This window comes from Mustela erminea, chromosome 6 (genome assembly GCF_009829155.1).
Source record: "Mustela erminea isolate mMusErm1 chromosome 6, mMusErm1.Pri, whole genome shotgun sequence".
NCBI classification, from domain to species: Eukaryota; Metazoa; Chordata; class Mammalia; order Carnivora; family Mustelidae; genus Mustela; species Mustela erminea.
Window position 1 is genome coordinate 138772469 of NC_045619.1, and position 12758 is coordinate 138785226.

Below are 12758 nucleotides of genomic sequence, written 5' to 3' on the forward strand. Positions count from 1 at the left end.
TGGGGAGCCTGCTTCCGCCTCTCTCTACCTGCCTCTCTGCTTACTTGTGATCTCTCTCTGTGTCAAATAAATAAAGAAAATCTTTTAAAAAATTAAAAAATAAATAAAAGAGTGGTGAAGCATCTGGGGCCATCTTTGATCCACTATGAGGAATAATGGGAGATAAGAGATGATATAAGGGAAGAAAGTTTAGAGACTTCCAAATAACAAGCAAATGACTGCCTAAGGGAGGTTATTATGAAGATTAGTTGAAATGGCACATATAAGAGATCTTTACAATAACTGGTATATAGGAAGTTCTTATTAAATAGTAACTGCTAGAATAATAATACTTATAAAATTATCATTATTATTAGTATTATTAATGTGTCTGTCACAACTGTGTTGAAACAGAGGCTGCAAGATCAGATTTTAGGAAGAAACAGAAGGGATTCCTGCATTGGGAGGGTAAACTGTAGAAAGGTGTACTCCAGCGGGACTACAAGTTTCCATTATTTAATGGAAAGCTTAAAAAAAAAAAAAAGGCTTCCTCTAATTTCTCACTTCTCTCAAAGCACCTCTCCTTCTCCCATACAGCTTCCTTCTTGCCTCACCTAGAGGACAGTGCATTCAAGGCAGGTTTTGAAAATAAGGCAGTATAAAAATAAAGACCAGAAAAGAAGAGTTTTTTCTTTTGTTTTTTTGCAAAGATTGATTTGAGAGAGAGCAAGCAAGGGGGGAGTGGGGGCAGAGGGAGAGGGAGAGAGAAACTGAAGCAGACTCATGCTGGGTGCAGAGCCCTGAGAGGGGCTCCATCTCACAACCCTGAGATCAGACCTGAGCTGAAACCAAGAGTCAGAGGCTTTAAGTGACTGTGCCACCCAGGTGCCCCGAAAAAGAAGTATTTGGGGTCAGTGTGGCTCTATAGCACTCTTTAAGATACAGTGAACCAAAGCAAAAATCCCATGTAAGACATGTACTTACTTGCACGGACTTACTTTTTCCATAGGCTATGATCTGTATAAAGCAATTTACTATAGTTTGAGGTCTTTTAGGTGGAGACTGTCAATTCATCTGTCTACGTGGTCAGCTCCTTGAATATTCCTGCATTGGTACAGATAGAGAGCAAGAGAGGAAACTTAAAATCACAGCTGATTGTCGCTTCTGTCCCTAAGGGAGTGGCGTCCTTTCTCTCCAGAAAATGCAATTACACACACAGCAATATTACACCACAGGTAGCCCTAGCTTTGCATGGTTCTCACATGCCTGGATTTCAGTTACTGTGGTTTAGTTAAATAACACTGGTCCTCAGCGAACACACTTCCCACTTCAGTGCCTCGCGCTACAACCCCGGGGCTAGTTGTGCCAACGCCTTCGCGGCCAGCCCCTCCATCTGCCAATGGGCGCCTCAATGTCAGGATGGACAACCAATGACGTCACGGCCCGCGCTCTTTCCGGATTGGCTCCTGTGGCTATGCGCACAGACAGCAGAGCGGGTGCTTGTGCCGCCTCTTCGGCTCCACGTGATCGGCCCACGTGACGTTTCACAAAATGGCTGACTGAAAGAGCCTGTGGGCCGGCAGGGTGCTTGCGAGGAAGGGAATTGGAACGTGAGCGCGGGTGGTGTCAGGGAAGAAGGGGCCCGGGGACTGTTGCCTCCGCTGCTCCTCAGGACCCCTGCGGGGCAGCCAGAAGAATCTGTGAAGGCTAATTTATTGGCATCCCTGAGGGAAGCGGTTGCAATGAAAAGAGTGTCTCAGAGAAAACGATGCGGCCAGGAAACGCGATCGAACACGCTTGGAGCCGTGCCCGCCCGACAGGGAAAGCACAGACGAAGGGTTCGGAAGGATCCAGACTCAGAACGGGTGGACGATTCCCGAGGTGCAGAGAAGATGCTCACTTCGTCTCCTAAGTCGTGCAGCGGGCAGGAGGAGGCCAGCGCCATCCAAACTGCTGGTGAGTTTTTACCAAAAAAACGGAACACGGTCATTCATAGTATTTCCCATGTTTGAACTTAACGGTGTGTTAAATAAATACAAGCTCTAGTATTGTTAAATTTCGTAGTGTCTTGATAAAAACATTGAAAGGTCAAGGAAAAATCCTAATTTTTGCTCCTGATTAGGAAGATTGGTTTGCAGCGTATCAGTCTCTGTGATCATGTTTACGGCCTCACAATAGAAAGTCAGAACTACATGTGTGTGTGTGTGTGTGTGTGTGTGTGTGTGTGTGTAAGTATGGAAATAAAAACAAGTAAAAACACGCGCACACAATATCTTACCCTATGGTAAAATGAAATCCTTTTTGCAATGTTTTAGAACCATGAAGTGAACCTCCACTAGGGGTCATTTCGGGAATATGGGGACATTTTGGGGATGTCCCGTAATTGAAAGGTGCTGCTAGTAGAATTCCCTGGATGAAGTCAGGAAGGCTGGCTGTCCTACCGCGCGCAGGATGGAACCTAATAAGAAAGCATTGTCTTGAGGACCACAGGACATTTGAATGCCCTGCCAGATATTTGGTAAGTGAACACTTATGTTTGAAATTATTTGGTCCTACAACGTAATTCTACTTCCCATAATATTTTTGAAATGTTTTAATACACCTCAAATCCGTGGAAATGCAACTACTTTGTAAATTAAGGTATAATTGTACTTGGAACCAAGAAGGTTTCACCCTTTTGGAAAATAATGTCACTGATGGCATTGCCGCTTAGGGAGTCTGCATCCCTTGTCTTCATCAGTCTGAATTTGTGGTGTCCAAGTCGCACTGATCTGTCCCTGGGCAAGCATCTGACTCCTTCCTAACATCTCATGGAGTCACACCTGAGCGAGTACCTATTGAAAATGAGATTTTATTATAGATTACTTTCTCCTTTAAAAATTATGTGGGTGGGTAGGCTAATTATATGAATTTTATTTCAAGGTATAAAGGGAGTGTTAAAATGTTTATCCTAAGAAACAGGATACTGGATCTGACAGAGTTGAGAACGAAGGTTTAGAAGGAGACAAGACAAAGGAGTTGCTCTCACGCTTTGTACGTACCAGGAGTTGGGGAGAGAAGAGAGAAAGGAGCGTACGAGAATGTAGACAAAGAACCTCTCCGCTCAAGAATGTATAATGCTTAATTTAAAAATGCTTCCTGTCTTCATGGGAGGTTTTGAAAGTGGTATTTTGGAGAATTTTTTTAAAAGATATGAGGGATAGTCCATGAACAGATTAGTGCATAGAGAAAGGAGGAGGGTGAGGGGGCAGAGAGAAGGAAGGCACGCGGGCAAGAGCAAGAGAATCACTTTGGGAAGTATATTAGTATCGACCAGGCTACTTTTAGGTAACAAACAATCTCCAAATCTCAGTGGCTTAAGACAACAGGCTTTGGACATATTTACTATCCATCCATTGTAGGCAGCCCTCTGCCGCCCTCATTCAGAGGCTCAGGCTGAGAGAGCCATGGGAGGGAGAGGGGGAGAATGAGGCGGAGGTCATTGTTTGTATGTTTCTACTTGGAGGTGACGCATGTCATTGCTATTCATAATTCACCGACCAGAGCAAGGCACATACATGGCCATGCTTAATTCAAGGGGGCAGAAATTGTGATCTTTCACTATGACTGGAAGTAGAAGGAAGCTAGGTTTTCGTGTAGGGTAATGTCTGCTACCAAAAGTTAGGAGCTCAGTGGGAATAAAAGTAGATGTTACCACAGGAATTAGCTCCAGAGTTTTTAGAAAACTTGATTGGGGGGAAGGGCTTGAATCTCTATCAAACAGGGAATAGCACATTCAAATGACATTTGCCTAGATAGCAAAAGTGACCAGCTGATGAAGGGTTACTGAGATCCACCAGAGCCTGCACCCCTCTCCTCTAGGCACCAGACACAATAGTGACTTCCGTGGAGTGCTTCCATCATACTGTGAAGACAGTGTATCTTTGGGGTCAACGGATAGGGAGAATGGTCCCTTCTAGGAAACTTTGGAGTGTTGATTGTAGGTGGCTGCTATGAAGAATCGGGAAAATTGGGGGGTGACAATCTGGAAGAGTCTAGGAGAATGCTTTTCCAGCTGCTGCTAATTGGAGCCAGTATTCCAGTTTTATTCGAGGTTTCTCTTTTTACTGTGATTTTAAGTGTATCTGTGGCTTTGGGATGTTATCAGTATACAATTCTCATAGCTAAGTAACTCACTGGAAATGTCCTTCAAAATGTGTCCCCACTAGATGGCGTAAAGTGCTCACCTATTTTGAGCTGATCCAAAGGCCCCTGTGCAAAGTCGGAGACAAAACTTCGAACATAAATATTGACTAGGCAGCCAGTGGATATGAATACTATGTCATTCTAGAATAATATAATACGGTGCTGTATTGTAGTGTCATTAAATAAGCATACCCTTAATACCACTGGAGCCAATTATGTAGTGTTCCTCTCCAGAAACATATTTAAGTAGTCGTATAGTAGAACTGTTGATCTAAGATACAGTGCATGTGCATAATGAATACACAATAGTGACTCACAAGTATTACTCAAAAATTTTGCCTAAAAAAAAAAGATGTGGATAATTATTTAGTAGTAAACTAATCAGCCAGTCAACCAACCAGTATTCACTGAATACTTTCTATATACAGTCATGTTGTTAAACTTTTAATGGCAGTATAGAAGAATGGTTAAGAGCATAGACTTTAGGACCAGACAGCCCAAATTTGTACTCTTAGTTTCTATCACTTATTAGCTATAACCTTGGGAAGATTACCTAACCTCTCTTTGCCTTGGTTTCCTTATCTGTAAAATGGGAATACTAACATCTATCTCATAGAGTTATGGTGAAGGTCAGTCTTTATAAAGGATTTCAAATATTGCCTGGAATATAGCGCCCGACAAGTGTTGGTCCTCATTATAATTATTATACCTGGATTCTCCAGTTTATAGAGGAATTCAGCATAGGGTTCAACTGAGCAAAACAGTATTGGGTACTTATTATGTATGAGATGCAGTGCTGGTCACTGTGGGTGAGTCAGAAGACTGTGAGAAGGTGGAAGGCACGGTGTCTGCCTTGCAGAATCTAGGAATTTCATAGATGAGCTGAAATCACACAAATAACTAACCCGTGAAGAAATAGAGAATGATGTGAGGGACTGTGACAATCTGTAAAGTAGCTTTTAAGTAGAGATTCCCCAAAAGGCAAGGGGTTCAGTGGGTGGGAACGTGGGGGAAGCATTCTCAGGCAACTATCAGTCCGAACAAAGACTCAAAAGCAGGGCCCCATGGACTTGTCCATGGGATCTAGAGAAGGCTGCAGTGAACGAAGCAGGGGAAGTATAGTAAAGCATGTGTGGGAAGAGAGATGCACCTAGATGATCCTGCCGCCCCGTGGATGCCCTGCTGGTTATACAGTAGGCAGTAGGCCGCTGGGTAGACCTACTTGGTTCCTTACTCAACAGTCATTTCTCCTCCTTCCTGGCCAAAAAGATCTGGCCAAGAAAGTGATGAGTCATGATTGGTCAATACGTATTATGACCATTGGCTGCTGCTTTACTGTCTATTGGACTTCCCATCCCCTCTGCAGCTGGGAATGGCCTTGTGACCAAGTTCTAACACATTGGACATAAGGGGGAGGTTGATTGGCTGGCTTCTGAGAAAGTGTTTGCTTTCCCAACAAAAAGGACCGACATAGTTGGAGATTATCTCTTCTCTCTTTCCTGTCTTAAGCATGTTATAGGACCTTCAGTTACAGCAGTCTTCTTGAGACCTTGAGGTGACAAGGAAGAGCATGAAAAGTCAACACGAAGCAGGAAGATAAAAGGAATGTGGGTACTGGGGGTGCCTGGGTGCCTCTGTTGGTTAAGCACCTCGATCTTGATTTTTGGCTCAGGTCATGATCTCAGGGTTGTGAGATCAAGCCCCACACCAGGCTCCACACTCAGCGGGGATTCTGCTTGGGATTCTCTTTCCCTCTCTGTCTGCCCCCCTCCCCCCACTTGCAAATGCTCTTTCTCTCCCCGCTCTCCGTCAAAAAAGGAATGTGGATACTGGATGGGAGAGTTGAATCAATGGAAAAAACCTTTTGTTTGGGAAAAATATGAAGGGAAAAATAAATATCATTATGAAGTTGGCCACTGTTCTTTGGTATTCTGTTACATGCAGCCAAAAACATCCTGTCTGGTGGAATCAAGGTTTTCTTTTTAAAAAATTATCACTGTGGAAAACTGGACAGCTACATGCAAAAAAAATGAAACTGGACCACCATACACAAAAATAAACACAAAATGGATGAAAGACATAAATGCGAGGCCTGAAATCGTAAAAATCCTGGAAAAGAGCACAGGCAGTCATTTCTCTGACATTGGCCATAGCAGCATCTTTCTAGATATTTTTCCTGAGGCATGGGAAACAAAAGCAAAAAATAAATTATTGGGACTACATCAAAATAAAAAAGCTTCTGCAAAGCAAAAGAAACAACACAATTAAAAGACAACCCAATGAAGGGAAAAGGTATTTACAAATGACATATCTAATAAAGGGTTAGTATCCAAAATATATAAAGAACTTATGCAGCTCAATACCATAAAAACTAATTTTAAAATGGGCAGAAGACATGAACAGACATTTCTCCAAAGAAGACATCCAGGTGGCCAACAGATAGTTGAGAAGATGCCAACATCACTCATCATGAGGGAGATGCAAATCAAAATACAGTGAGATACCATCTCTCACCTGTCAGAATGACTAAAATAAAAAACACAAGAAACAACAGATTTTGGTGAGAATGTGGAGAAAAGGGAATCCTTGTGGACTGTTGGTGGGAATGCAAACTGGTGCAGCCACTGTGGAAAACAGTATGGAGGAGCCTCAAAAAGTTAGTGTGATCCAATAATCACACTACTGTGTATTTACTCAAGGAATGTTAAAATACTGCTTTGAAAGGATACATGCACCCCTGTGTTTATTTTGCAGCATTATTTACGTTAGCCAAATATGGAAGCAGCCCAAGTGCCCATCGACTGATGAATGGATAAAGAAGACATGCCGTGTGTGTGTGTGTGTGTGTGTGTGTGTGTGTAATGGAATATTATTCAGTCATAAAAATAATGAAATCTTGTCATTTGCAACAACATGGATTGAGCTGGAGATACTATACTAAGCAAAGTAAGTCAGTCAGAGAAAGACAAATACCATATTATTTCAGTCATATGTGGAGTTTAACAAAACAAGAACAAAGGAAAAAAAGGGAGAGAGAGAAAGAGAGAAAAACTAGGACACAGACTCTTTTAAAAAATTTATTTTGTGGGGGTGCCTGGGTGGCTCAGAGCATTAAGCCTCTGCTTTCAGCGCAGGTTATGATCTCAGGGTCCTGGGATCGAGCCCCGCATCGGGCTCTCTGCTCAGCCGGGAGCCTGCTTCCCCCTCTCTCTCTGCCTGCCTCTCTGCCTACTTGTGATCTCTGTCTGTCAAAAAAAATAAATAAAATCTTTAAAAATTTTTATTTTGTTAATTTAAATTCAATTAATTAACATATCATGTATTATTGGTTTCAGAGGTAGAGGTCAGTGATTCATCAGTCTTTTATAACACCCAGTGCTCTTTACATCACGTGCTCTCCTTAATGTCTATCCTAGTTACCCCATCCCCCACCTCCCTTCCTTCCAGCAACACTCAGTTTGTTTCCTATGATTAAGAGGAATGGTTAATCTCCTTCTTATGGTTAATCTCCTTCTCTGGTTTCGTCTTGTTTTATTTTTTCCTCTCTTCCCCTATGATCCTCTGTTCTGTTTCTTAAATTCCACATATCAGAGAGATCATATGATGACTGTCTTTCTCTGATTGACTAATTTTGCTTAGTATAGTATCTCCAGCTCCATCCATGTTGTTGCAAATGGCAAGATTTCATTTCTTGGTGGCTGCGTAATTCCATTGTGTGTGTGTGTGTATATACATATATATATATTACACCTTTTTGAATTATATTTTAAAATATTTTTATTTATTTGTCAGAGAGAGAGAGCGAGAGGGCTCACAAACAGGGGGAGCAGCAGGCAGAGGGAGAAGCAGACTTCCCACTGACCAAGGAGCCCGATGCGGCACTCGATCTCAGGACCCTGGGATCATGACTTGAACTGAAGGCAGAGGCTTAACCAACTGAGCCACCCAGGCATCCCCATACCACATCTTCTTTATCCATTCATCCATTGATGGATATCTGGGTTCTTTCCATAGTTTGGCTGTTGTAGACATTGCTGCTGTAAATATTGGGATACATGTTCCCCTTTGGATCACTACATTTGTATCTTTGAGGTAAATATCTGGTAGTGCAATTGCTGGGTCATAGGGTAGCTCTATTTCAGGAAACAGACTCAACTATTGAGAACAAACTGATAGTTACCAGAGGGAAGGTGGAGGGGGGATGGGTCTAATAAGTGACGGGGATCAAGAGGGCACTTACCATACACTTATCAAGAGGACTCTTACTCATAATGAGCACCGAGTACTGTAAAGAGTTGCTGAATCACTATATTGTACACCTGTAACTAATAATAACACAGCATGCTAACTATACTAAAATTAAAATAAAAACTTTATAAAAAGATAAAATATACAATTATGGATACAAAAAATTCTTATGGAAATAAGATTAAAAAGATTAGCATGACTGCACATGATGACCACTTTTCACAGAAAAGACATATTTCCTTTATTTCCTTATTTTCTTTACATTTTCTCCCCAACATACTTATACGTGTTGCAAATTTGTAATTCCAAGTTCCCCCAATGTCAATTCACCATGTTAATGCTATTGGAGTATGAGAAATCTGGGCTTTGTTTTTGGTTTTATAAATGTGACTTGTTTTAAATTCAGGTGAAATTCACATAACATAAAATTAAGCATTTTAAAGTGAATGATTTGGTGGTATTTCGTACATTTACAACACGGTACAACAACCAGTGAGACTGGAGAAGTTGAACACAGAATTCATAAGTAAGTACTGGGAGCTCCCAAAGTCCCTGGGTTATTGCTTGGTCTTGCATTAGGCTTGAAGCCCTTCATGGGGGTGGATGGCTGTCCTCTCTCCCTAAACTGGTCCTTGTCTTCTCATCAGGCTTGTCCTCTAGGATGAACAGGGAGGGAGATGAGAGGTAAGGGCCAGGAAAGACAGGGTTATGACCCAGCATAGGTGCTGTGATGGTTAACCTTATGTGCCAGCTTAGCTGGGCCTTGGTGCCCAGATACTTGGTCAAACATTATTCTGGATGTTTCTGTGAGGATGTTTTTTGGATGAGATTAACGTTTAAATAGGTGGACTTTGGATAAAGCTGACTGCTCTTATTACTGTAGGTAATATTGTGAGTGGGCCTCATTCAGTCAGTGGAGGGCCTTAGAACACAGACTGACCTCTCCCAAGTAAGAGGGAATTCTCCAGTAGACTGGCTTTGGACTCCAGTTCGACTGATTCTCACCCTGCGGATTTTGGACTCACCAAGCCTCCACAGTTGTGTGAGCCAGTTCCTTACAGTAAACCTATTTCCTGTATGTACATATCCTGTGAGTTCTGTTTTTCTGGAGAACTCTGACGACTACAGCCTCTCAGGACACTTTCTTCAGTGGGGAAATCTCTAGCCACAAATCTCTTGGCAGTTGCCATCTGCCCTGTAGCTGCTGAGAGTACCTCCCTTAGCCCCTGGCTTTTCTCTCTACCCCCATCTTTGGGGTCATGTTGAGCATCCGCGTGGAGTCCTCTTCTGTGAAAACCAGGTGACCCCAAGCCAGCTGCTGAATGCACACACGGACATCCTGTTCATTTCTTAGGTTACCCTCTCCCCTCATGATGGCTTCAGCCAGCCTCACAGGGAGAGGAGATACCAGGGTCACCAAACAACATTCTCCAGAGGGATTCCTTACCTCAGCCTTTCCTCATCCACCCTTGAGGCGGGTGATGGGTGAGGAGGCACAAAACTGGTTTGGGGATACTCACTGAGAGTAACACTCATTTTGCAATGTGGTAAGACCTATCATTTTGTTCTTGATCTTTGGGAATTCGCCAGAAAGAATTCTTGAAGAAGATAATTCTCTTTCTTGTCTCCTCAGGATTACAACATGCAGGCTTAGGACAGGATACCAAGTAAATGCTCAGAAGATGGCATAGGTTGAATACCAAAGATCTACATGCCCTAACCTCCAGATCCTGTGAATGGGTTACCTTACAGTGCAGAAGGGATTTTGCACGTGTGACTAAATCTGAAGATCCTGAGATGAAGAAATCATCCTGGATTATCGGTGTGGGGGGGCAATGTAATCATGAGAGTTCCTGTAAGAGAAGGAAGGAGGGTATGGACAGAAGGAGCAGGCTCAGAGAGAGATGATGCTGGAAGCAGAGGTTTCAGTGAAGTGGGACCATGAGACAAAGTAGATGACTTCTAGAAGCTGGAAAAGGCAAGGAAACTATTCTTCCCTAGAGCGTCTAGAAAGATCACCACCCTGCCAACCCCGTTTTAGACTTCAGGCCCTCAGAACTCTCAGTGAGTACATTTGTATTTTTTCAAGCCACTAAATTTGTGGTCATTTCTTACAGCAACTATATGAGGCTAGTACAGGTGGTCTCTTATGGTTTCTGCCACTAATAAATATATCATTCATGCATCATACAAATATAGTATAAAAATGATGTTTTGCTGTTGTGATTACAAAATTATCTTAACAAGACTCTTGAGATAAGGGAAGCATTATTATTCCTCTTGAAAAAGTGGCAAAACCATGGCAATATAAAAATAAAAAACTCTATTACCAGGTTAATTACATAGTGGCATTTTCTATGCTGAATTTAGTGACTTTGAAAATTTAAAATAGAATATGGCAGAGACTAAACTTTCAATAAAATATAGCAGCCTAGTGAGGAAATATAAGCGAGTTGGCTGGGGTTTTGAATTTATTTATTTTTTATTTAAATATAGTTGACACACAATGTTATGCTGGACAACATGGTGACCCAGAAAGTCTGTATGTTACGTTGTGCTCACCGAAGTGTAGATACCATGTGTCACCAGGCAGTGCTGTTACAGTACCACCGACTGTATGTTGACCTTCAATCCCAGTGACATATTCATTCCATAACTAGAAACTCATATTATCCACTCCCTTTCACCCATTTTGCCCATCTCTCCACACTCCTCCCCTCCAGCAACTGTGAGTTTGTTCCCTGTATTTATGGATCCGATTCTGCTTTCTCTTTGTCGGTTTATTTATTTATGTGTTTTATTTTTTAGGTTTCCGTATGTAAGTGAAATCATACAGTATTCGTCTTTTTCTGTCTGACTTCATTTAGCGTAATACCCTCTAGGTCTGTCCATGTCGTTGCCAATGACAAGAGCTCATCCTTTTCAATGGCTGAGTAATGTTTTAGCGCGCGCGCATATGCGCGCACGCGCGCGTGTGTGTGTAGGACATCTTTATTTGTCTCAGTGAACACTTGGGCTGCTTCTATATCTTGGTTATTGTTAATAAAACTACAGTTAACATAGGGGTGCTTGTATCTTTTTGAATTCATGTTTTCATTTCCTTTGGGCAGCCATGTGGATGTTTTGAAGCTCAGACAGTCATGGATTTATTAAATCCCAGCTCCACCATTTTCAACACCTGAAGAATTAACTTCGTCTTCTTGAAATCATATTTTTATCTGTGTTAGAGATTGTCCTGAGGAAAAAATAAGATGCGTCATACACAACACTTAACATAATGTTGGCATATGGTTGTAATAAGAGAAGCAAGTTGGATTTCTCTCTTATGTTTGTAAAGTTATCTTAGCAGGACTCCTGATGGGAGGGGGCATGTATTGCTATATTCATTTAAATGGTGGTGAAACCATGGCAGGATTTTTTAAAAAGATGCTCTATTTTATATAACCAGTGGCAGAGCTGGGAAATGAATGTGTACAGTAGGATTTCATTGGTCAGTAGTTTCCTCTGCTAGGTATGTCACGTCTAGTTGATAGAATAAACCAAGATACGATGACTTTCTTTCCTATTTTTGACTACACGGGTCAAAATGAAAGTGGTGACTATGGTATAGAGAAGATAGGAGGTGACCCCCCCACACACATACACGCACACTTCCTGGAAAAATAGCAGGAAAAGGTCCTTCCTTCCTTTCCCTGCCCTGTTCTCCACCGAGAGCCCCATTTTCCACAAGAACACAGAGTATAGTTAACTTTATTTTCTAACTTTTATTTTATTTTGAGATGCGTATAGGTACACAGGAAGTGGTAAAAATAGTACATTCTATCCCTGTGCCCTTCATTCAGCTTCCTCACTGGTAAGATCTCATATGACTCCTGTGCGACATCAGAATCAGGGACATTGTCATTGGTACCTCACAGACTCACCTAGACTTCACCAGTCCTGCACGCATGTGTGTGTTCAGTTGCCTGCAGCCAGTCACACACGTAGATTCCTGTAACTACCACCACAGCCAAGAGGCACAAGTGTTGTTTCACCCCCGTGATGTGCCTCAAAATCTCACTCCTGTGTATCACACCCAGTGCCTCCCTCCTCACATCCCTACACCACATAGACACTAATCTCTTCTTTACTTCTGTAAGTTTATTATTATTATTTTAAAAGATTTTATTTATTTATTTGTCAGAGTGAGAGAGAGAGTGGGAGAAAGAGAGAATGCACAAGCAGGGGAAGTGACAGGCAGAGAGAGAAGCAGGCTCCGTGCTGAGCAAGTACCCTGGGATGGTGAACTGAACTGAAGGCAGATGCTTAACCAACTGAGCCACCCAGGTATCCCTCTGTAAGTTTAT